The sequence below is a fragment of the Macrobrachium nipponense genome, chromosome 31 (assembly GCF_015104395.2).
Source record: "Macrobrachium nipponense isolate FS-2020 chromosome 31, ASM1510439v2, whole genome shotgun sequence".
Classification (NCBI taxonomy): Eukaryota; Metazoa; Arthropoda; class Malacostraca; order Decapoda; family Palaemonidae; genus Macrobrachium; species Macrobrachium nipponense.
Window position 1 is genome coordinate 2285592 of NC_061093.1, and position 26944 is coordinate 2312535.

At 44.6% G+C, this 26944-nt stretch overlaps 1 pseudogene; it reads left to right on the plus strand.

The window, feature by feature from the left end:
• The window catches only part of LOC135206544 (lysoplasmalogenase TMEM86A-like), a 153668-nt pseudogene that overhangs the window by 107123 nt on the left and 19601 nt on the right, over positions 1–26944 (plus strand).

The window sequence follows — 26944 nt, forward strand, 5'->3', positions numbered from 1 at the left end:
TGTGAGAGCGTCGTTATTACGGACGCTCACAAGAACTGCTCGGTAGGAATCCTTCGGTCTTCTAAAGGTCAAGGACTCCATGAAGTGAGGGGCAGTAGCAACGTCTTTGGCTGTTCCAAAAGAATATGTCTCTAAAGAATATCATTGACTACATATTGGAGGTGCAATTCAGTGTTTGCATCTCATTATCTGAAGGATGTGAGAGTGACCTATGAGAAGTGCTTCTCGCTAGGTCCTTTGTATCAGCATATACAGTACTGGGTCTTGGAGCAAAGACTGATCCTTAATTTTTGTGTTTTTTATCGTACATAAACCCTCTTGTCAGATTATGTGCTTGGTTTTCTATTAGCAAGCTCACTACTGTCGCACGGGAGCAAGTGTCATTGCTGGTAGGGATCAAGGGTATGTATGACTAGTAGGGGAGTACAAAATTTTTTTTTTTGTATATTTTTGTAATGAAAGTGTAATTATGTTTCGAGTTTTGGTTGTTTGTAAGGGAGTTTGGGGATAACTCCTTACAACCTTAGAACTACATGGATGTTAGGATAGGTGATCGGGATCGGTTTTTGTGCTCCTTGAACAGGTGTATTGTCCATGTTAGTGGAATGGAGCACCAATGACAAAGGCCTTTAGGCTCTGCCGAGTAAGTGGATAAGAACCCCATTATTGCAGACCCGACAAGAACTCTTAGCCATAGATCAATATCTCGCTGAGGCTCTTGAGGGCTAGCAAGACTCCAAGGCAGTAGCCGCGAAGTCTTCAGCCTAATAAGGTAGGAACCAAGGTTTTTATTAATACCTACAACATATGTTGTTTACCTGTCTATTTCAGTTGTTAGCTGTCTCTTACCCACCACCAGGATGGGTGCTAATCAGCTAAGTATATATCTGGCAGGAAGTTGAATGTATAAAAATGATATTGTCATGTTACAATAAAGTTTTATACATACTTACCTGAACAGATATATACGATTAATGGCCCACCCGCCAGCCTCCCGCAGGAGACAGGTGGAAGAGAAGAATTCTGATTAGAAAACGGGATGGTTCCTAGTCTTGCCACCCAGGGCAGGGCGGTAGATCACCTGACCTACCTGTAGCGTGTGCCGCGAAATTTGAAATTCTGTCGGAGACGACGGAGTCTATAGCTAAGTATATATCTGTCAGGTAAGTATGTATAAAACTTTATTGTAACATGACAATATCATTATTCCGGGGTATGGCCCTTCGGTTGAAGGCGTTGAAGTACCTGTCCAACGCCAGGAAATTATCACGGGACATAACGCCAGGCACATTCGGCATACATAAAAAATAATTTCTCCTCCATATTGCCTGACGTCGACAGCAGGTGTCATACCAAAATAAATGTTAGGAGGGGTGGGGTCCTCCGTCCACCCCTCGTCACTCTCCGATGACTGACCTCACCTTGGCTTGGCTGCGACGAGCCGACCTTCTATGTGCCCGTGCGCGCACGATGCACACTAACCCCCCCCCCCCCCCCCCCCCCCCCCCCCCCCCCCCCCCCCCCCCCCCCCCCCTCCCCCCCCCCCCCCCCCCCCCCGTTGGCCCATCACCCTCATTAGGCCCTCACTTTCCGTATCGTCCTCTGCGATAAAACTTGAGCCCGTATCCCCACCCTCCCCCTCCTCCTCAGATTCCCCCTCGTATGTACTGAACCCACTGAATTCGAGCTCACTTTCGGATGTGAGCCTCGAACGGACATTGGGGGCAAATATTCATCCTCACTTTCATCGGGACTGATGTCCTCATCACTCGATGACCATCCGCCATCAAAATGAGGACTTGCGACATGTTCCCGATCAAGCTCCGAAAGATATTCGTCTATGTCCCTTGGTTGGAGGCCTCCCAAATGCCTACGAATGCCCCTAAGGATGGCCCACATGCTTCCTAGGGGTAACCAAAGGCATACGATGTGTTCCCGAAACACTTTCATCCGACACGTGGCCGCACAGAACGTCTTGAGGCGCGGGGTCTGCTGGGTGCTTGGCCCCTCGCCAGCATCCAGGTCCAAAACTCGCCTTACACGATCCCTTCCTACGACGGGTAAAAACGCGCCTTTCACGGTTCACACGTCGTTGAGACATATCTACGAATGTCCCTGTAGCAATAACAAATGCTCAAAGTCTCGCACCAGTCCAGAAAACAACGCTTTTCACGAAAGATCGCTCTCGATGGTGCGCTACTGATGCTGGCTGGAGCGAGAAGAGGATATCGAGCATGCGCACCTGGGTCACGCTTCAAAACAAAACAATTGCCTTGATCCGTTAACTCCCAGCATTCCCCAAGGCGCGTGATTCAAAAGTTTTAGGCTGGTAGGCCTATAAGTATTTTTCCGCGAATTTTAAAAAAAACTTTCGTATGTCGACGTAAAATACGTCCAGTCGGCACCCGACAGACAATTTATCTCGACGTAAATACGTCCAGTCGGCGTTTAAGGGTTAATTTCATGAAAGGATAATGGTTCTCTTTTGGGATGTCAGACAGTCTAATTTTTTTTTCTTTCCCCAACTAATTTAATGACTGAAATTAATGTTTCTTATACCCCTGGATCGAATGGCGAACCTCAGACACTGTTGACGACCTCTGCTAATTTAATTATGGAAAACTCTGTTGATGACCTTGGAACTAGGAAGGACCATTCTATTGATATTCCAAAATTGAGTATCTGGGTAACGCAAGGAAACTTCGAATCCTTCATGTTACCCAAATTCCAATAGAGACAAATTATGATAATATATATAAAGAATTTAAGTGTTATGGATCTATAACAGAAATAAGAATGAAACTGGAAGATACAAATGGGATTCATGATATCTTACAATAGTCATGATGAAGCATTTAATGCAATATGTAATATTAATAATATCAAAATTAATAACTTGAATATAATGGCTGCTCTTTGCGACAAGGTACCAAAGGATTTTGGATGTTTATAGACCTGCGGGACTGGTTTGAAAAAGATGCTGATTTAGTTATGCCTTCCCAGAGGAAGCCAAAACCACCGGTGTGCTTGTAGCTGAATCTCAGGGGGTTACAGGGAACTATTCAAAATATGCAAATTAATTCAGAAAAAAGTAGGAACTATTGCACCGGGAGATATATCTCGTTTTGGAAAAATAGTTACCTTATCCATGCCAAATCATGCACACAGTCTGTAATACTATCCAACCTTAAAACAATGATGATGATATTAAGTTAGATGTCAAACCCCACCTAAATTTTAGCTACGGAAGGGGAGTAGTTTTTTAACAAAGATCTGTATGAATTTACAGAGGAGGAGATACTTGCCATGTGTCCACTAAATGTATGGAAGTACATAAAGTCCCGGTACATCAATGATTATCCTTACTTTCCAGGATGCTGATGTACCTTCCCGCATTATTATTGAAAATGAAGTTATTAAAGTTCGACCATTCAAGCAGAAGCCACTGCAATATTTTAATTGTTTTAAATTTTGGACATCCCGTGCAAAGTTTGCAAAAACGAAAAAATGTGTGGTATTTGCTCTAAATCTTACCATGGAGGATGTGCACTTGATGCCAGGTGTTTTAAATTGCAGCTCAAATCATAAATCCACTGACCGGAGCTATGAGCTGTATAAGTCGGAAGAAGCTGCCCTTAACAATCCAATTTAGAACATATAAGTGTGGGATATGCCAAAAAGACTATTAGATAAATCAAGTAGTTATGCAAAGGCACTAAAATCAAAATCCCACCTAGCACTGCCAATAGTTCTATAAAAAGAAATATACCATCTAATGATAAAATGCTGCATGATGAGGTAAGCATATTGCCTTCTGAGGCTTTGCCACAATGTATTAACAGTGGGGCATTGCCCATCCCCCGTACAACCTTCGTCCCCCATTACAATTAGTAGTAAAAACCTCTCTCGGCCATGTCCTTGCCTGATTTGATGGAGGTTCTACTTAAAACCAACTTGCCTGGTGCACCTGTTGTGGGGAAGGTGCAAAAACCTAGAAGCCACCACCTATTAATCGAAAAAGAGAGAGACCTCCATCTCTCTCACCCCTTCCATCAGAAACATTAAAGCTATGACATCAAATAAATTTGATGTTTTATCTGTTGATGTTTCTGATCAACTGGAAGATAACTTGAATAAATCAGAAATTCAAGTTGAGGTCCACCATCTGCCTCAACAAATAGATCAAAAGGACACAAAGAAAAGACAAACGTAAAACCCAATATATCAAGACCATCTCTAAAGAAACCTACAGGAAATAATGTTAGATTTAAAAGTTGCCAGTGGGAAGACCTCATCCAAGATGTCTTCCAGAAGTGATCCATAGTTTTCTCCTCCATTTTGCAATGGAATTGTCAGGGTTTAAGGGCCAAATATGAAGAACTTGAGCTACTAATTCATGAGCATTCCCCATAATTGTATGTCTACAGGAGAGCAAGCTTGATGCTAATACTCTTGTCCTCGAGAGTATATTAGCTATAGAACACCATATAATCAACAGCAGGGAGCCATGGTGGTAAGTTCTCATTACGTTCGTCGAGATGTTTCCCCAAATATCTTTGTCTATTCGTACACCTCTGCAGTCAGTTGTTGTACAGATTGATATAGGAAGAAAATATACAATATGCTCCTCTGTACCTACCTCCAAATGATAACATTTTGTATGATAATTTAGTAGAGGTGATTCAACAACTCAACCCCCAAACCTTTTCTCTTACTGGGAGATTTGAATGGTAGACATCCTTTATGGGGCGATGTTTTAGCAAACACAAGGGGCAATATTATATCATCAATTGTAGAAAATGAGGATGTCGAACTCCTTAATATAGGAGAGCCCCACACCACTTTCATGTTCCAGACAGGTACCTTGTCATGCATTGACCTATCAATCGCAAGCTCTGATTGCCTTCTCGATTTCGATTGGAGGACTTAGATGATTGGCATACTAGTGATCATGCACCAATCATTATAAACACCAACAATGGTCCACCTTTACAGAGATCGCCACGATGGAATCTTGACAAGGCAGACTGGGGTAGATTTCGTGAGCTAAGCGAAATTGAAGGGAATGCAGAACAGTTTGAAAAATATTGATGATGCCATAGACATGCTGAATGGAACCCTTCATACAGCAGAGTCAATTCAATTCCCAAAACAACAGGTTTATTCAAACGACGACCAGTCCCCTGGTGGTCTTTAGAACTAACTGCCCTGCACAGAGCCACAAGAAGGTCTTTAACCCGATTGCCGCAGACGCCGTACTGAGGAGAATTTAATTACATACAAGAAATGTAGAGCACAGTTCCGTCATGCCATGAAAGAAGCTAGGCGTCAGTCTTGGGTGTCTTTGTTTCCTCCATTAACAGTAGAAACACCACCATCTTCTGTGTGGAGGAAAGTGAAAAAGATAGCAGGCAATTCACCCCCAACCACCACCAGTGTTGAAGGTGAATGATCAGTATGTGACTGGAGCAACTGACGTTAGCAATGCCCTGGCGGATCATTTCTCAAATGTATCACGCAGTGTGAAGTAGCTCCGTGTCACCAGTTTTTAGGAGCATGAAGAAAAGAAAATTTTAAATTTTGCAACAGGAAGGGAAGAGTCATACAACTCTCCTTTTACTGAAAGAGAATTTGACTCCGCACTTTGCTACGTGTAATGATACAGCCTGGACCCGATGGAATTCCATATGCATGATTAACATGTACCTGTTAATATCAAGTTGTTTATTTTAAGCATTATTACAGAATATGGCATGATCATAGTTATCCAAGTGTTTGGGAACTAGCCATTATTTTAGCCTTTTTAAAACCTGGTAAGGATAAGTTTTTAGTTGCAAACTATCGACCAATTGCATTGACATCTTGTTTATGTAAGATCATGGAGAAGATGGTCAATGTAAGACTGGTATGGTACCTGGAAAGAAGGGTATTTTATCACCTATCCAGTGTGGATTTAGAAAAATGCATTCAACGACTGATGTGTTGATGCGACTGGAATCCTCTATTTTGTGAAGCCTTTGCTTCCAAACAGCACCATGTAACAGTCTTTTTTGATCTTGAGAAGGCATATGATACTGCGATGGAGATATGGTATACTTAAAACCATTCATGATTGGGGTACGAGGAGAGTTACCATTGTTCATTCAATCATTTGTTTCACATAGATTTTTTCAAGTGAGAGTAGGGAAACTATTAGAGAGGAGATGTCAGGAAGGAAGAGTTCCCCAGTCCCCAGTGTGTTTCTAAGTGTAACACTATTTGCACTAGCCATTAATGGATATCCTCTGTCATTCCCCAAGATATTCTTTCAACATTATTTGTAGATGATCTCTCCATATCATTTTGCTGGATCTAGAATGTCGATGGTTGAGAGAAAACTACAACTCTCAATTGACAAATTATTCAGTGGGCTGATATGAATGGATTTAAGTTTTCGACAAACAAAACTGTTGTTGTCCATTTCTGTCGTATTCGGGGAGTACATCCTGACCCTGATATATACATCAAAGGCCAACGGATCCCATGTGTAAATGAGCTAGATTTTTGGTTAGGTTTTGATATTTGATTGCAGGTTGACATGGGTTCCTCAACTTAAAGGCGTTAAAAGTTAAGTGTCTTGAGGCTCTGAATCTTTTAAAAGTATTGTCACATACATCATGGGGGGCAGACCGGCAAAACTATTTTAAAATTATACAAGGCCAATTAATTTTTTTTAAAAATTAGTTATGGGGGTGAAATATACTCCTCAGCCACCCCAACCCAGCCTTAAAGGTATTAGATTCTATACACCATGCTGGTATTAGATTGTCTACAGGGAGCGTTTAGAACTTCGCCTATTCCAAGTCTCCTTGTTGACCGCTGGAGAATTAACTTTAGACCTTTACCGAAAGTCTTCTATTATTCAGTATTGGTTTAGGTTGCAAAGACTTCCCAATTCTTTAGCCTGTCAGACTGCAAACTTTGTAAGGCATTGTAGATATTTTGAGTTTGCACCCAAAAATCTCCTCAACCTTATGGTTTCGGGTAAAACAATTAATAAACGGTCTTGATATAGCCAGAAATAGAGTTTCTTCCTTATTTAGGATATCACCAACCTCCCTGGAAATTAACCAGCTATATCTTCTTGTAAATATTTTATTGGTATAAAAAAGACATGACTGAATTAGAAGCCAGGTCTCTCTTTCATGAACATGTCGAAGACATAGGGAATCGACTTTTATATATACGATGCTCCAAATCTGATGCTGGCGTTGGATTTGGAGTATATAGTGGTTCTTTTAATTGTAGAGGTGCACTTCCTCTAGTATCTTCCATATTTACTGCAGAACTATATGGCATATTAACCGCTATTGAGAAAATAGCATTAAAGATGAGGGCAATTTTACCATTTTTAGTGATGCGAAGAAGTGTCCTTCAAGCTTTAGAAGTTTTTAATTCTAGTCAACCCTTTGGTTTTAAAGATTTTAGAGTGGCTTTTTATTATTGGTCTGAAAGGCATAACAATTAGATTTTGTTGGGTTCCGGCACACGTAGGTGGTGTGTGGAAATGAGGAGGCAGATTCACTGGCAAAGAATGCTGCAGCTGAGTTGCTACCAGAAGGTATCCCATTCCATGTAAGGATTTTTTTTACCTACAATTAAGAATTTTATTTATAGTAATTGGCAAAAGCATTGGGAAAGCTTAGCTGATAATAAGATGATGGAGAAATAACAAATGTTATATCCTCTTGGAAATATAACGTGATGCCGAAAGTGGGAGACTACTCTTTGTCATCTCCGAATTGGTCACACTCGGATGACACATGAGTTTTTGCTAGCTGGCCAACACCAACCATATTGTGACGACTGTTTGATACCCTTGACCGTGAAGCATTTGTTGACTGAATGCCCCACTTATAGCACGGAGAGAAATAGATATCTGTTTGAGGCTCGAGGGTGAGGATGGCAGGTTCATCCTTGCCAAGATTCTTGGACATGATGTGTCATACAATGCAAGTGGCATTTTTAGATTTATTTCAGAAGCAGGTCTTCTGAGCTATTTAACTTTTTACAATGATATATTTGCTTTTATGGTTTTAATTGCATATAATTTTATTCTTTATTTATAGTAAACGATATCGGGGTCAATGACCTTCGATGTCAGGATGCCAGAGAACTTCCAATCATTCATTCATTCAACCACTACACTCGTCGCATTCTCCCCAACATACTGAATCCCCTTAACACCTAGTTTCCCGAATTCCCAGTCTGACTAATCTTCTTTCGCTTCACACACTATCGCTACATGACCTTCTATTCCACATTCAACACACTTTGCTTGTGGCTTCCTTACACATCCTAGCATAATGCCCACTCTTTCCACAATTACCACAAAACCACATTTATACAGGTACCCCCGGGACATCCACTAGCTATATGCCCTACCTGTCCACACCTGTAACACTTAATATCCCTATCTTTCTTACACTCACTCACTAAATGCCCCGTTTGCCCACACCAGAAACATGCTCCTAACGCCCACTGACATTCATTCTTCCTGTGTCCTGGCTTACCACATTTGTAACACCGCTGCTCTTGCTCACAACTAACTGACCCTACTCTTCTAACGCTTAGCATTCCTATCTCTTTTAGGGCTAACTACACTCACGTTACTTGCTCTAACGCTCCAATCAACCACTCGCTCTGCCATTCACCTCGGCCCTTCCAAAACTGGCTCCTTATAGCATTTAAACTCTGGTATAACCTCAGCTACTTCAGTCCTAACACCAACACTTCTACTCTCTTCCATACACCTATCTAACTCTTAATCCTTTACTATTTCTAAAATGTCGTTCCATGTCAACCTTTCATTCGTCCATCTCATTTTCTCCTTACGTTTTAGATTTACAAACTCATATACACTCTCAGGCACAGTTGCCATCAACTTTCGCACTAACTCCTTACACTCATTTATCCCTTCGTCCCCAAACTTTTTCCTAGCTAATGTTTCCAACCTGCTCATATACATTGACGACGACTCACCAACATTCTTTGATCTTGCTCTCAGAATCTTGCTTTTCTCCCTATATCTAATGCTACTCTTTATCCTCTTTGCCTGTTCTACAATCTTGGCTTTCACACACTCATACGGCACATTTCCTACACTCATCATCACCCCATACATACTCAACAAAAATCCCGTCAAGAAGAAACCTAACTCTCTTGCCAAGACACTTTTGTTATCCCCATACTTAGCCTCACAATGCTTCTCATATTCCTTAAAAAAGTCCCTTATGTCCCTGCTACCATATTCCTCGTATTGTGCACATCAGGGCACCTCTCTCATATGGACAGCCTTTTGTACTTCCTGCTCACTGTCTCACTCTCACTACGTAACTGAGCTACATTCTATCTCTTTATGTTAGGGATAAAAACATTTATCTGTCCCTTAACCCTAACGGGAGGAAGAAGTGGACAGTAGTAAGAGACAAAACCCAGTGCTTTATATTTGGCCTCATACTTATGACGTGAAGTTCTTGCTTGCTATTCATAAAAGGTCTGCATGCCTCCCTCTTATGAATTGGTCCAGAGGTCTGGCCACTGATCCTGCAGTAGCTCATGCCGATCAGTTGGACAAAGGCTATGATCCCCCCCTTGCTCTTACGACCAGGGAGGGAACTCAGGTTGGGCAAACACCAGTCTGTTCACAAGACTCAGATTCCTCCCACCACTAAGTGAGTCTTCCTTATGTAAAAGACCGATGGTTTGTATAGCATGTAGGAACAAATCACATTTTTTGAAAGTAAATTGTATTTTTCCTAATATACAAACCTGTAGGTCCTTTACATATATAGGCCCACCTCATGCCACCCCTCACTCTGTTCCTGGGGCCTAAAGCAAAGTGGAATGTTTACATCCAGTCGAGTCATCAGATAAGAGTTACTGCCTAACTACCTTGTTATTGAATCTTACGAGCCGAGTTTTCCAGCTGGAGGTGAAAGTAATTCCTTATGTAAAGGACTCAGGTTTGTATAGTTAGGAAAAAATAACAATTTACTTTCAAAAATAGTGATTTTTTTTATGGATAATGATGAATGTTTGCTAGTTTATAATTTTGAGCAAAACCCTTTGTAAGTCAGTGTCTACTTTTTGAACATTTTCTTCTAGATTTTTTCTTTTTCTTTGTATGTACTGATGTTTATAATTATTTTTCATTTCAGGTATGGCTTATTCAGGAGAATTTTACTTGGATTAATTTGCTCAGTATTTGGAGATGCTCTTCTTATCTGGGATGACTTGTTTATTCATGGCCTCTCGCTTTTCTGGTGGCACAGTGCTTCTACGTGTCGGCCTTTGGTTTCAGACCATTCAACATTTACGCAGCAAGTGTTGTGTATACTGTCATGGCTGTAGGTGAGTGATATACTACTTGAGTTACACATTGTTATATTTTTGTTATTACAGATACTAATTTGGAAAAGTTAAGAACTGTATTTCATTGTTTGTTCATGAAACTTACCTGACAGATATATATATAGCTGTATTCTCCGAAGTCCAACAGAATTTCAAAACTCGCGGCACACGCAGTGGGCGGCCAGGTGGTAGTACCCATTCCCGCCGCTGGGAGGCGGATATCAGGAACCATTCCCATTTTCGATCCATATTTTTTTCTGTCGCCGGTCGGTAAACACCTGTTTACAGACCTCCGCCCAGGATTTGGATTTGACTCGTTTCTAAGTATCTGGATTGACTTTTGGTTTTGACTCTGGATTGTTGGATTGGCATACGCGATAGTGGACTGTTTTTTTATTTTGGATTGGCTTTTCTGTGAACGTGATGTCGGGAATCAAGTTCAGTGAGCTTCAGAGTGTGTGTGAGGAGTGATTGCAAGGTGAGGCTACCGAAATCATTGGTAGACCCCCACACAGTATGTATGGGGTTGTAGGGGGCATGTTTGTTTGTTGGATGATCGTTGCATTGAATGCAAAAGTTTGACTGATGATGGATGGAAGGTGTATTGAGTCCTATCGCGTAAGTTTGGAGCGTGATAGGATCAGGAGGTCTTCCTCCAAGAGCGGTTCTACGAAAGGTAAGGGAAGTAACATTTCTCCTATTTTAACACCAGTAGAATTTGCTTCACCTAATCCTGTGTTGTTGCCTGAGGGCCCGAGTTCTGTGTCTGGAGAAGGTAATGCCTTTCTCTGATTCTAGAGTCGTTACGCACTCTAGATCCAAAGTGTTGGCCCAGAAAACGGCTCAAGTAAAGTGTGTGATCGTGCCCCCTAGTGTTGTGGAGGGCGTCAGATCTCCGGCCCCCATAATGCCTCTAGGTCTAGACCTCTGTCGGACTCCCAGGACTCAGGAGTGGGCATGTCGAAAGCCGCAAGAGGGTTACGGGGGCTCCCCACCGATCTGGCGTCCCTTCGGCAGGACCTGTTGCTAGTTCCCAGGCTGCCAAGGAGCGTGCTCAGGCTCGCATCCTTAAGGACTGTTTTTCGTCCTCCGAGGCGCCCTCCCCGCGCAAGGGGTGGAGCGCTCTGAGAGACTCGCGTCCACCGTTGAAAAGGACTTTTTCCTAGGGAGGACGCTTTACGTCCCCGTCTCTCCGCTATCGTTGCGGTCTTCGCCTGCGTCGTATGACGCGTTTAAAACCTCCACAGAAGAGAGGTAGGACGTCGTCCGAGGACGACGCTGAGAAGCGCTTGTCTCGCGCCTCGGAGAGGCAGGTTGCTGTACCTGTGAGAAGGAAGGAGGCGTCCCCTCGCCCCTCGTCATCTCGCAGGCGCAGCCCTTCACCTCCTCTCGTTTCTTCTTTTGCCAACGAAGAGTATTCTTGTGTCTCTTCAAGACCAATTGTCGGCCTTAATGGCTCAGAAGACTCGCCCCAGCAGCAGTTGAGCCTAAACGTAGGAAGGACGCTAGACTGCCTGTCAAGAGGACGAGGCAGTCCCCTTCTCCACCGTCTCCTCGTTCGTCTCTGTCTCCGCTTGCTTCTCCTTCGGAAGCTTCCTTGTTCTCGTTATGCGGGTAGGAAGTCTCGTGGACAGGACGCTTTTCTTCCTCTCCTCGACGTCCTGATCAGCCCCCGCGCGTCAGGACGCCTTTGAGGACGCTCGCCAGGACGCCTTGGAGGACGCTTTTGAAGACGCTCGGCAGGACGCTTTTGAAGACGCGTCGTCGGGATGTTTTGCTTGAACGCTTTGCCTGTTGAGAAGAGGGCTTTCGAGAGCGCCCAGAAGGACGCTTTGAAAGCGAAAGCTTGGACGCTTGAGCGGAAAGCGTAAGGACGCTCCTCGAGAGCGAGTAAGAATAGCCTGCTCTTGACGCGCAGCGCTGGCGGGGTCAAAGACGCTCTTCGTGGTTCGAGCTCTAAGGATCGACAGAAGGTCGGTCGCTTTGAAGAGGCTGATATTAGTCATCCTCGAAAGCCTTTGTTGAAGGCTAGACCCGTTGGGCGCACGCCCTCTCCAGAGGTTCAATCTCTTTGCCTCTTCGGGAGGAAGGAGAGCTTAGTAGTGCGGCGGACTCAGTTGAGGAGGAAAACAGCCGTCAGTTTCGTCGGTATCCGACTACAAGGTGGCTGGTTCGACTGTTACGCTTTTCTTTCTTTTGGTGAGAAGTTCCAGCCTGCAGCTCCCAAGTCTCCACCCTCTCAGTTTTCCTTTGTCATCGAAGTCGTACAAGGTTCCGGAGTTTTGTGGAGATGAAAACTTCCTTGTCCACTAAGAGAGCGTTCAAAAGAAGTTGCAGGATTGGATGGAACGTCGGAAGGATCAGGGCAAGTCGACTTTTCGCCCTTCCGACCGCCTTCAAGACTCAGTGGGAAAGGCGGCATTTGGTATGAGACCAAAGGTGAAGTAGGAGTTAAGATCCCGTCGTCTTCCCAAGGGGACTTTGCTGTCTGGTCGATGCACAGAAGAGATCTCTTTTATTGACCGCTAAGATTTCGTGGACACCAACGGAGATTGACCATCACATGAAAGGTCTGTTTAAGGACTCTGGAAGTCTTTAACTTTCTAGACTGGTGCCTGGGAGTCCTGGATCTTCAATCTAGGAGTCCTGAATCTTTGAGTCTGGGGGAGCTGTCCAATGTGTTATCTTGCATGGACAGGCCGTCAGGGATGGTTTGGAAGAGTTAGTGTTCTCATTTCGGCACTGCTTTTCTCAAGAAAAGAGCGCTTTTCTGCAATTTACAGCTAGGTCTGTTTCTTCATCGCAGAAAGCGGAGCTTCTCTTTGCACCTCTTTCGAGCCATCTCTTCCCCCAGGCTATGGTAAAGGACCTGCAGTGAGCCTACAAGAGAAAGGCTACCCAGGACCTCTTGGCCAGTCTTCAAGACGTCCTGCAGTCCTACCGACGTCGTCTTTTGGACGACCTCCTAGGAAGGTTAAACCCTTTCGTGGCGCTCCTCCCTCGAGAGCTGCTCCTCGAGGGAGAGGGCTTGCAAGAGGAAGAGGTTCCTTCAAACCTAAATCCTCTAAGTGAGAAGATAGTCCTTCAGATGCCGGTCGGAGCTAGGCTAAAGATCTTTGCGGGGGCGTGGAGAGAGAGAGATACAGATGCGTGGTCCCTCAAGATAGTGGACAGGGGTACAAGATCCCCTTTGTGGACCCTCCTCCTCTATCTACGACTCCCAGAGATCTTTCCCCGTCGTATCAAAGGGAGAAACATCAGGTTCTTTTAGATCTTTTAGATCAAATGATCAAGAAAGAGCGGTGGAGCAGGTCTTAGACCTGGGGTCACCAGGATATTACCAACAGACTTTTCCTGGTACCAAAGCAGTCGTCTGGGGTGGCGTCCAGTCTTGGACGTAAGCAGCCTGAATCTTTCATAGAAAAGAAAAATTCAAGATGGTAACACCTCAGTCGGTTCTAGGAGCCTTAAGACCGGGCTGACTGGATGGTGTCCTTGGACCTACAGGACGTCATACTTTCACGTGCCTATCCACCCTCTTCAAGAAAGTTTCTGAGGTTTATGCTAAGGGACAAAGTTTGGCAATTCCGAGCCCTTTGTTTTCGGTTTAAGCACGGCTCCGATGGTATTTACCATGCTCATGAAGAACGTAGCGAGATGGTTACATTCTGCAGGAATAAGAGTGTCCCTGTATCTCGACGATTGGCTTATCAGAGCATCGTCAGAAGAAAGGTGTCTGAAGGACCGTTCACTTCACGTTGGCCTTGCGAGGTCCCTGGGACTTCTGGTCAACCTCGAAAAGTCGCATCTGACCCCAAACACAGTCCATCGTGTATCTGGGGATTCAGATGGATTCAGTTGGCTTTTCGAGCGTTTCCGTCCCAGGAACGGAACAGCTGCAAGGCTTAGAGAGAGTTTCGGCCTTCCTGGGGAAGGAAGCTTGCTCGGCGAGGGAGTGGATGAGTCTGCTGGGGACCATTTGTTTCCTCGCTGGAAAAGTTTATTTCCCTGGGAAAGACTAACCAACCTCATACCTCTCCAGTTTTTCTTAGCAGACGAATGGAGAGTCAGAGAGGATCTGGATGCGACCTTTTTGATCACCAAATCGTGAAGAACCATCTAAGATGGTGGTTAGATCCTCGGAAGTTTCGAGAGGGGTGTCCCTAAAGCTTCTGAGCCCCGACCTAGTGTTGTTTTCCGACGCCTCGTGTCGGGGGATGGGGAAGCAACACTAGGAGGGGAGGAAGTGTCAGGCACCTGGAGGGGGGAACAGGTGTCCTGGCACATCAGTGTGAAGGAACTAGCGGCGGTTTTGAAGGCGATCGCCAACGCTAGCCGGAGGACTTCCTCGAGAGCTGTTTACCAGTCGAAGTGGGCTTCCTTCAGGGCATGGTGTAGAAAGGAAAGGGAATTTCCTCTTCCACTACCTCTGTAGCCGATAGCCGTTTCCTGCTATTTTTTAAAGATGTGCAGGAGCTGGCTGTCCCGAACCATCAAGGGATATAAGAGTATGCTGTCAGCAGTCTTTCCGACACAGAGGCCTAGACCTGTCTGACAACAGAGATCTTCACGATCTCCTGAGATCATTTGAGACGTCCAAGATGCCTCAGGCGAGGCCTCCTTCTTGGAACTTAGATTTAGTCCTTAGACTGTTGATGTCGAGTCCTTTCGAACCTCTCCATGAAGCGTCTCTTAGGAACTTGACGAAGAAGGCTCTTTTCCTAACTGCTCTGGTGACGGCGAAGAGAGTTAGCAAAATTCAAGCCATTTGTAAGCGAGTGGGCTTCAAAGGTGACAATGCGGTCTGCTCTTTGAGTCCCACTTTCTTAGCAAAGAATGAAAACCGTCTAACCCTTGGCCAAGGAGCTTTGAAATTAAGGGTATGACAAGCCTTGTGGGCCAAGAACCTGAGAGAGCCCTGTGCCCTGTCAGGGCTCTTAAGTTTTATGTCCACAAGACTAAGGAGGTACGAGTCCCTCAGATAATCTGTGGTGTTCGGTTAAACGGCCCTCATATACCATTTCCAAGATGCTTTGGCGTCTTTTCTGAGGGACGTCATTAAAGAGGTGCTCATTCGTCTTACCGGTAAGACCGATTTGAGCCTCTTGCAAGTGAAAGCTCACGAGGTCAGAGCTGTCGCAACCTCGCTTGCCTTCCAAAGGAAAACATGTCGATCAAGGACATCCTTGACGCCACCTTTTGGAGGAGCAATTCAGTATTCGCATCACACTACTTGAGAGATGTGAGAACGATATACGAGGACTGTTGTTCTCTTGGGCCCATACGTTTCTGCAGACACAGTCTTGGGGGCTGAAGGTAGCTCCTCTCCCTATCCCTTAGTTAGGTTTAGGTTAGTTTTTTAGTTTTTTTTTTTTGATTTTGTGTTTTTTGGTTTTTTTTTTTTGTGTGGTGGTGATTCTTTGGTGAAGACCTCCCATCTCTTAGCTTAGTGTTCAGGGGGTCTTGGATAGTTTGGTCAGGTGGTGGTCAGTTGCTTCGTTGCCCTCATTTGTATGGCTCTATGCTCTTGCACATTGAGGTCACGTCCCCAGTTGACAGCATCCAGAGCGCACCACACTACAGGTCTCCACCTGGCTGGCAAACTCCTGATTAAGCACAAGCAGGCTTAAGTGACAGTAATCACAGAGTCTACTTTGCTAACAGGTGAGGAACCAAGGTGTACATCATCTACTTAATTTAAGTTTCCTACAAATCCTATTCTGTCTCTTCCCACCATCCGAAGGTGGGATTCAGCTATATATATATATCTGTCAGGTAAGTTTCATGAACAAAATGTTATTGTTATAATACAATTAAGTTTGTTCATACTTACCTGGCAGATATATATAATTAAGTGCCCACCCACCTCCCCTCAGGAGACAGTGGCACTGATAAAAATATGAATAGAAAATGGGAATGGTTCTGATATCCGCCTCCCAGCGGCGGGAATGGGTACTACCACCTGGCCGCCCACTGCGTGCCTGCCGCGAGTTTTGAAATTCTGTCGGACTTCGGAGATACAGCTATATATATATCTGCCAGGTAAGTATGAACAAACTTAATTGTATTATAACAATAACATTTTTTCAATATTTTGGTAGTTATTCCTTAGCTTCTGTATAGTACTAACTACTACTTTCCTCTCTCTCTCTCTCTCTCTCTCTCTCTCATCTCTCTCTCTCTCATCCCTCTCTCTCATCTCTCTTCTCTCATGATTCTCTCTCCTCTCTCTCCTCTCTCTCTCTCTCTCAACAAAATCTGACAGAGAGGATTACCACATTCTTAATGGTAAAAAAGGTTTTTGCATATGAGAATACCCAGTAATTTTATAGCTTAGAGCTTCCTACTTACGGCAGCCTAACAATTGAAAACAAAATTCATGGTGTGCTAGTTCCGGTTAAGGTGTAGTGGAATGCTTGAGAGGGAACAACCTGGCAGAGAGCTTCAATTCTTTTCTGCTGTCCCCCGGTCAACATCAGTGGTTTTAGCCAGCCTGCTTCATCATATTTTGTTGATGAATTCGGAGTTCTTCGTGAAGTACTCTGTTTGTTTTGTGATTGCGCATTCTTTCAAATGTCTGATTCTTGCACAATGAGTGTTAGGTTTTGTGTAGATAATGCAAGACTAGATTAGCTAAATCTTGTTGTGCTCTACATAGCAGATGTAGTAAATGTAAAGGTCAGGAGTGCAAGAAAAAAATCACTTGTGCTGAATGTTGTGAATGGGATGACAAGCAATGGATAAGGATAGAAAGGGAAAAAGAAGCTGCTAAGGCATTAAAGTAAATCCAGTTTCGATTATGTTCAGTAGCTGAATTGGCAGAAGATAGTGCGATTGCTTTGCCTTTGATTCCGTTTCTTCTCTGATCCTTTCTCCTCCTGCTCCTGTGTCATTCCCTTCTATTCTCAATCTCAACACCATTGCCAGTCTAGAATAAAAAATTCGATAAAAAATTGGATTTTTTTTTGCGATTATTATGATGGAAATGGATGCTTCTGTTAAAGCCTTAACCCTTAATGGACGGACATACCCACATAAGGTAGCAATAACAGGTTTTGGGTGGTGGACAGCGTGACTCATGGTGAGTAACAATATCATACTTGCCATCGATTTGGGGGAATCAGCCGGGAGAGTGGTGCCATTATTTCTATAACCCATGAATTCACTAATGGCAACTTTTAGACGCTAAAATCCACTGGGTGGCTCATGACAGACTTAGTTGAGATCTTGACTTCAAGGCAGGATGCAGTGCCTTTCTGTCTCACAAGATGTTTGTTTGTGAATTTGCTAAAAAATATACCAAGGTGTTGCTGTTGGTTTTATTTCTTACCTTTTATAATAGTATGTCAGTTATTATGTAATTTTGCAAAGATGTATTAGAAAAAAAATGTGTATAAATCCAGAAAATTTATTGCATCCTCATTAATTAAAAACTTTAGTAAATATTTTACAACATACATGCTCAGAAGCTGTTACTAATTTTATTTCTTATGTGTTTTGATATTTTGTGAGCTATAATTATAATTTTACAAAAAAAAAAAAAAAACTAAAAAAAAAAAAAAAAAAATTTAATTAAATTGGCCAGCCTCAAAGTTTTGCCAGCCTGGGGTGCTTCATATTGACTTATTACCCCGGCTCCATTAAGGGTTAATGAAAAAAGGCAACCAAAATAGTAATTGTGCAGTGCAAAGTGAGTATGTGGAGGAGGTGGCTGTCCATCCATGTGGAGGCTCTACATCTCATTGTCCCACTCCCCTACACTGGGTAGAAGACATACTGGAGGTCAGAGGGAAGCTGGTGGGGCTTGCCCACCGGCAGTCGGCCCTCCGTCGTACCTGCTGGTAAACCCCAAGGTGTCGACAGAACGTCATTAGAAAGACATCTCTTTTGGTGCGCATGATTTGATGGAGTCAGATGGCTCAACTCCCAGCAAGAGACATATTGAGCGTTTTCAAGTTGCTTCGCGTCCCTTCAAGGCAGTCCAAGGATGTGGACAAGTCTCTTCCACCTTCCAAGAAGTCTAAAGAGGATATCATCAGTCCTGGAAACCATCATGTAGCTATGCAGTGTTGCCTCCTGCTCTGTCAGTTCTTCTGCCTCGTTCTTCCTGGGATAGCCTGGAGTCTCTTCCATGTATGGATCGACTGATTGTGACTGCTGAACGAAAGATGGATCCTTCTGGATGAGCTGCTTCGACTTTTTGAAAATCCTGACCTGTCAAAAGCACTTGTCTTCTCCGACAGCCGAGTCGAAAGCAGTTTCACCTCGTTTTCAGTTGCATGCTTCGACTTTTGATCCTTCTCACTTCCCTTAAGTGACAGTTGGATTACATCATGTCTGTTTTGAAGAAAGCTCCAGCACTCTCCAAGATGGAAGATGCGGCCTTATCACCTATTTCTTCAGACGAGGAGGAGGTGGAACAGGATGCGTCCCCTTCATCATATTCTACGATGTTGAGATACTTTCTCTCAACAACTTCCCAAAATTGTTCCTGCCTTTGACTCCGGTATCTGTGGCATTGACTTTCCTTATGAGGAAACTTGCTTCAGACAATATGGATTTGCCCAAGTTGGTTATCTCTGCTTCAACGAAGAAATTACTGAGAGATGTGGACTCTGGTTGGCCTTGAAGAGAGAAATGGTAAAGCTTCTTTTGCTTCCCTCCATGCAAGTTGATGAAAAGTATCACCGGTTTTTACAACACCGGGGAAGCTCCTTTCCTGGGAGTTTCTCTGCCTCCTCCCAAGGGACTGATCTTAGGGTTTGGGTTCGATTCCTGCTCTGCCAACAAGATACAATCAAAGGCATTTATTTTTAGCAATGGTAAATAGAAATGTGGTTCGGATCCTACCATCAAGCTGTGTAGGTCCTGTTGCTAAGTAACCAAATGGTTCCTAGCCCCATAAAAATATCATAATCCTTTGGGCCAGCCCTAGGAGAGCTGTTAATCAGTTCAGTGGTCTGGTTAAACTGAGATATACTTGGGTCTCATTGACCCCACTAGGCATTTGGCCTTTTCTTTGGCTAAAGTCATGCTCTCGTCTTAAGAGATGGATCACCTACTTGGAAATTTATTTAAAGTTATGGAAGTATGTAGCTTTTTGGGAGTTAGCCAGAAAGATAGAAGACGACCCAGTGATTGTATAGAAGACGTTGCAGTGGACTTGTTGGGTGTCTCGTCATGCGCTGACAAGGCAATAAGTGACGGATCTGCAGAGTTAGCGTCTCTCTTTTTGCCATTCATACTAAAGAAGAGAGGCTTGTGGTGTTCATTCTCAACCAAGGATGTGACTACAACACAAAAGTCTGCATTGTTTTTTGCCCTGCTTGACAAGAAGCGTCTGTTCCCACAAGACTTAGTGCAAGAGATTTTGTCGTCGCTGCAGAAGAAGTGAACCAACGATCTTTTGGTGCAATCATCAGTCCTAAGGAACTTCAACCTAGCCCCCAATTGGTCTTTTTGTTTCACCATCTCCAACCCCCCAGGTTTTTCATTGGGCAAGGACAGAGAAGTCAGCAAAGACCTTGCACTAACTTTCAACCCTCACCCAAGTCTATCAAGAAGACTACTTACAAGACAGCAATCAAGAAGTGAGGAGTTTATCCTTCATGCGCCTGTAGGAGCCAGACTGGGCCTCTTTTGGAGGGAATGGAGTCAGAGAGAGCTGGAACCTTGGGTAGTCAAGGTGTTGCAGCAAGGTTATGTCATTTCCTTCAAAGAAGGCCCACCTTTGGCCAAATCGTCGATAGTATTACCAGCCAACTCTGTGAAATCAGAGAAGTTTATGGCCCTCACTCAAGAGGTAGAGTTACTACTATGCAAAAGAGCAGTGGAAGTAGTGGAAGAACAAAACTCGGAAGGATTTAGAAGACTCTTTGTAGTCCCAAAGCCATCAAGAAGCTGGAGGCCCCGTTTTGGATGTGAGCGCCTGATCATTTTGTTCTCAAGATGAAATTCCCCATGGAAACAAATCAGTTGGTTATGTCTGCATCCATCTGGGGGACTGGAGGTGGTGACTTTGGACATGAAGGATGCCGACTTTCACATCCCTGTACCCCCGGACTCCAGTAAGTTTCGCTGCTTAATTTTTCAAGGAAAAATTCTTCAGTTTCGGCCATTATGCTTTTGCCCTGTCGACAGCACTGCAGATCTTTACTCGTATTCTAGCATCTCTGACAAAGTGGCTTCATCTGATGGGAATAAACATCTCTCTTTAGACAACTGGCTCCTCAGAGCCCAATCGAAGGACAAATGCGCGGAAGACCTGTTGAAAACTCTCCTTCTCATGAGTAAACTGGGTTTTAATGTATGACACTTACCTGGCAGGTATATATAGCTATATTCTCTGTTCCACCTGGCAGAAATTTTCAAAACTCGCGGCAAACACTAGTAACCTATTAGTAGTTCAGGCAACCACCACCCCGTTACCGTGGGCGCTAGCGCTAGGAAGACCGTTCCCAATTGGGCCAGATTTTCTCTGCCAGCCGAACCGGCAACAAATTTTGTTGGTGGTTCCCTGCTAGGATTTTCATTCTCGTTGCTGACTTTTCATGGATCTTTGGTATTGTACTCGGAAACGTTAGCTTGGCATTCGCTTTGGATTGTTCTTTAAAGATGTCTTATACTGGAAGTATGTTTAGAGTTTGTGTAAAAGAGGGGTGTAAGGTAAGGTTTGCCGAAAGCTTCGGTCGACCCTCATACCATTTGTAACCCGAAGGGTGTAGAGAGAATGTGTGTACTTGGGAGAATAGGTGTTTTGAATGTGAGGAATTTATCAGAGAAGGAATGGAAGATATTTATGAAATATGTTGAAAGGCTTGAGAAAGATCGTGTAAGGAGATCTGTTTCTCGTAGTGAGAAGTCGAATTCTTCTAGCAAAAGGAGTGAATGTATTTCCTCTCCAGCTCCTTCTAACGTAGAATTGGTAGTTCCTTCTCTCCCCAGGTATCTCCTGCGCCCCCCGCTGCTGTATCGGAGGAGGCGAACGATACACAGATTGTGAAGGTGTTCGCTGCCCTTGCGTCCATGGGTGACCAGATACAGCAACTTACGGATAGTTAGTGCTTTTGATGTCAGTGAAAGTGTAGTGGCGGGGGCGTCTGATCGTCTCTCTTGTGCTCCTAGACCTAGACCTCTGTCAAGCTCCCAGACCCAAGGGAGAAGGCATGTCGACAGTCGAAGGGAGGCGAGAGAGGTTTTGTCGCGGTCAGGCGTCCCTTCGAACAGTCCTGTTGCAAGTTCCCAGGCTGTTGCAGTTCGCCGCAGAAAAGCGTAACGGGAAGTGTGCGTCCTCGGATGGTTCGACTTCTGAGCGGGAACGTCGGTATGCAGTTGTGTCTCGCCCCCTCAAGAGGACTTTCAGGACATCGATTCCGCTCTCGAGAGAACATGCTCAAGATCGTGAGGCTGGAGTAGTCCTGAGGTGTTGTCCTCCTCGGAAGACGGGGACGCAGTTTCCGATCAAGAGGAAGAGGATTTTTCGTGCTAAAGAGGACTTAGTACGGCCTTCCTTCGTCCGGTGGATTTCGATAAGAGAGACTCCTCCATCTTCTTGTTTGTTCTTCCCCTCGTCTCTCTCCGTCGGGTAGAGTACAAGATCGCTCTCTGTTACGTCGCGGAGTCCCGCTCGTAATCCTCCTCCTTCGTCCTCTGCCATTCAGGAAGATAGTACGGGAAGGGTTTCTTAAGGGAAATGCAGTCTAAGCTGGCAGTTCTTGTGAAGTCTTGGGATGCGCCTGTGCAGGCATCTTCGAGGCGGAAGTACGATTTCCTTCCCGTTTAAGTCTTAATAAGAGGGAGACAAGGGACGCGTTCGCCGAGGACGCAAGACGCACTGGCGCTACGAGGACAGGCGATCGCTTTGTTATTCAGGACGCAGAACGCAGGAAGAAGAAAATGGTTTCGGAAGAAGCAGGACGCAAACGTCAGGACTCGGGATCAATTGTGGATGCAAGACGCAGGCGGCAGGAAGCAGATGTGTCTACGATGGACGCAGGACGCAGGCGGCAGGACATCGAGAGGCGGAAGGACGCCGATTCTTCGTTAGCCGCAGGACGCAGGCGGCAGGACGTTATTCCGTCAGCGAAGCGTCAACACGACAGGGTGATTTGCAAGACATTTCTTCAGCAGAAGAGGATTTGGAATTAGTTGAGGAAAAGAATACGGAACCTTCTTCAGATTACAAGATTCTGACTTTCACGTCTCTTTCTATTTTTGAAGGGGAATTCAAACCGACAGCTCCTTTATCTCCCTTATCGCAGTTTTCCAAGACTAGGACTCCAAAGAAGTCCTCTTTCCTTAAGATGACTCTGTCAATTTCGGGTGAAGAAGGCCCTTCAACGTGTGAATGACTGGATGAAGGATAAGAAAGAAGCGGGAAAATACTCTTTTGCTTTTCCACCAGCTAAGTTAAGCATCGAAGTCAGGAGTATGGTACGCTACTGGAGAAAGTCTAGGCCTGGGAGTACCTGCCTCCTCCCAGGGGGACTTCTCCAGTATAGTAGACAGCTCACGCAGACAGGCGTTACAGTCTGCTAAGGTCTGGTGGACTTCGTCCGAGTTTGACCATCTTTTAAAGGGATTTTTAGGACTTTCGAAGTCTTCAATTTCTTAGATTGGTCTTTGGGAGCACTGGCGAACTCCCTAGAAGAAGAAGATTCGCAGGATATGGAAGCAGCTAAGAGCATTATGTCCTGCATGGACAAGGCTCTGAGAGATGGAACGAAATGAAACTGGCTTTTTCTTTGTTCACAGCAGAGTACTAAAGAAGAGATCGCTGTTGTGTTCTTTCGCTTCAAAAGGGGTTTTCAAACTCTCAGAAATCGGAGTTGCTGTTCTCTCCCCTTTCGAAACAGCTGTTTCCTTCAGAGGTGATTAGGGATATAGCTCTCTCCCTTTCTCAGAAGGCCACTCAAGATCTTCTCTCGTCTTCAGTTAAGAAGTTCTTACCATCCAAGTTGGTTAAGAAAACTCCAAAGGAAACTAGGCCTTCGCAACAGCCCTTTCGAGGCAGAACATTCGCTCGACCCGCCTTTAGGGGTAAGAGAGTACCCACTAAAAGAGGAGCCAAGACCACCTCTAAAGAATGAGATATCAGTCCTCCAGACGACAGTGGGAGCCAGACTTCAAGGTTTTTGGGAAGTTTGGCAGAACATGAAGGCAGATCCCTGGGCTGTCAACGTAGCTCGGAAGGGTACAAGATTCCTTTCTTGAAGAGACCTCCTCTCGCAACATCTCGAGAGCCCTCGGGGGAACAAATTACAACGATTTAGTGAAGGAAAGCGGCTCTGTGGGAGCAAGTAGCTTCCATGCTAGAGAAAGGAGCCTAGAGCCTGTTTCTGGATCACGAATCTCCGGGATTTTACAACCAGTTGTTCCTGGTTGCAAAGTCCTCGGGAGGTTGGAGGCCAGTTCTGGATGTAAGTCAACTGAATCTTTCGTAGAAAAGACCAAGTTCACTATGGAGACGAACGATTCAGTACTGGCAGCGGTACGGTCCAGGGGACTGGGATGGTGACCCTGGACTTACAAGACGCATACTTTCATATTCCGATTCATCCAGGAAGCAGGAAGTATTTAAGGTTTGTGATTCAGGACAGGGTGTCTTTCAGTTCAAGGCCCTGTGCTTCGGCCTTTGCACAGCCCCCCCAAGTGTTCACGAGGATGATGTCCAATGTGGCGAGATGGTTGCACTTAAGAGGGATCAGAGTGTCTTTTTATCTGGACGACTGGTTGATAAGATCCCAATCAAGAAGTCAATGTCTGGAGGACTTGAATCAAACATTGAACTTAGCAAAAGACCTAGGTCTTGTGGTAAACATGGGAAAGAAATGTCTCAATTGAATCCCCAACAACAGATAGTTTATTTGGGGATTCAGATATCGTCAGTGACTTTTCGGGCTTATCCGTCCCCCGAAAGGCAAGCCCTATGCATTCGGAAGGTGCAGGACTTTCCCTAAAGAAAAGACCGATGCTCAGCAAGAGAGTGGATGAGTCTACTGGGCACACACTCTTCGCTAGAGAGGATCATTTCTTTAGGAAGACTGCACATGAGACCTCTCAGTTTTTTCCTCCTGAAGGATTCATGGCCAAGAAATTGCAACCGGATTCCTCCAGTTTCTAATTCTGCCGAAGTGAAGGAGGAATTAAAGTGGTGGCTAACTCCAGGCAGGTTAGCAAGAGGGATGTCGCTTCCAGCAGAAGAGCCCAGACCTCATCTTGTATTCCGACGCGTCGGACGTGGGTTGGGGAGCGACATTAGGCCCTCAAGAGGTGTCGGGACTTTGGAGCAAGGAAGAAACAAGTTGGCACATAAACAGGAAGGAACTGATGGCAATTTCTTGGCCTTGAAGCACTTCAGAGTTGAATTCGAGACAAGACAGTGCAGATCAACTCGGACAACACCACGGCTCTGGCATACATCCGCAAACAAGGAGGGACTCATTCTTTTCCCCTTTACAAGCTGGCAAAGGAAGTTCTGCTTTGGGCGGAAGAGGAAAGCGTCGTGCTGCTCAGCCAGGTTTATACAAGGAGAGAAAATGTGAGTGCGGACCTGTTGAGCAGAAGAGAACAACTTCTCTCGACGGAGTGGACGTTGCACATGGAGGTTTGCCAGAGGCCTGTGGAAGTTGTGGGGCCGTCCGGTAGTAGATCAGTTTGCGACAGCCAGAACAAAAAAGGTTACCAACCTATTGCTCTCCGGTTCCAGATCAGGAAGCAGTGGCGGTCGACGCATTCTGATGGATTGGACAAACTTAGATGTGTACGCTTTTTCCTCCGTTCAAGGTACTGGGGAAAGTTATGAAGAAGTTCAGGGAGAGCCAAGGAACGAGGATGACCTTAATAGCCCCGGTTTTTTGCCGGCCAAAGTTGGTTCACAGAGGTATGGAATGGACAATAGATACGCCAAGGACTCTTCCTCTTAAGAGTAGATTTACTCAGACAACCCCACTTCGACAGGTTTCACAAGAATACCCTCGCTCTGGGCTCTGACTGCGTTCAGACTATCGAAAGTCTTGTCAGAGCGAGGGGATATTATAGAGAGGTGGCCAGTGCAGTGGCTAGAGCCAGAAGAACCAAATCCACAATCACAGTATATCAGTCGAAGTGGGAGAATTTCCGGAAGTGGTGTAAGAACAGGAAAGTGTCTTCATCCAGTACCTCTGTGACCCAAATCGCAGATTTACTTCTATACTTGAGAAGGAATTGGGTTTTGTCAGTTTCGACAATCAAAGGTTAGTAAAAGGTAGCTAACCTCAGTGTTTTAGACACAGAGATCTAGACATCTCGAAAATAACTTAGACCTTAGATATCTTGATTAGGTTTCATTTGGTACCAAGAAAACAACCCCAATGCAGGCCACCTGCTTGGAACCTCGATGTTGTCTTGAAGTATTTAACCTCTAGCAAATTCGAGCCTTTAGAGAAATCCTCTCTGAGAGATGTTGCTAAGAAAACTATCTTTTTAGTAGCTTTGGCAACCGCTAAAAGAGCTAGTGAGCTTCAGGCCATATCGAAGAAGGTGGGATGGAGACATGGCAACGCAGTGTGTTTCATTCCAAGAAGGTTTCTTGGCCAAGAATGAGAATCCAGCTAATCCTTGGCCAAGATCCTTTGAAGTTTTGGTCTGTCTGAGTTAGTGGGTCACGAGCAAGAAAAGAGTTCTCTGCCAGTGAGAGCATTGCGTTTTTATATGGAAAGAACAAGAGATATCAGAGGGAATTCTGATGCTCTGTGGTGTTCAGTTAAAGACCCCAGTAGACCCATGACGAAGAACGCTCTAGCCTTCTTCATGAGAGAGTTGATTAGAGAAGCTCATATGTTGTGTCAAGAGCAGAGCTTTGGTATTTTTGAAAGTGAAGGCTCATGAAGTCAGGGCAATTGCAACTTCATTAGCTTTTAAAAAGAATTTAGCCCTCAAGGAAATTATTGAATCCACATATTGGAGAACTAATTCAATATTTGCGTTCTCATTATCTTAGGGATATTCAGACAACCTTTGATAATTGTCAGACGCTAGGTCCATACGTGTCCTCTGGTACAGTATTGGGCAAAGGAGTTACTACCCCATAACCTTCTTTTAAGCTAGTTGATTTTATTAGGTAGATGGTGTTTGTGTTTTTGGTCGTCTGAAAAAAGTGTTCGGTACTTTTATCAGTCTTGTTAGTATTATCTTGTGATTGGTGTGTGTGTAGTTCAGGTAAAGATTATATTACTAGCTTGAATGCCCGTGGCATAAGAGGGCGCTGTTACGGTTCGGTCCACACACATTGGTCACGTCCAGTTGTCAGTTCCAGTCTTAGCTTCTTCAACATACAGGACACTTCCTTGTTGAGAGCTCCTAAGGTTTTTGGTTTCAGCAGGCTTAGAGGCAGGACCTATGAAGTCAGCTACCTTAGCAGGTAAGGAACCTAGAGTTTTAATAATATTTTAATAATATTTTTATACTCTAATAATGTTGCTGTCTTTGACCCACCTCCAAATGTGTCAATCAGCTATATATATACCTGCCAGGTAAGGTGTCATACATTAAAATGAAGTTGTTATGTTAAACA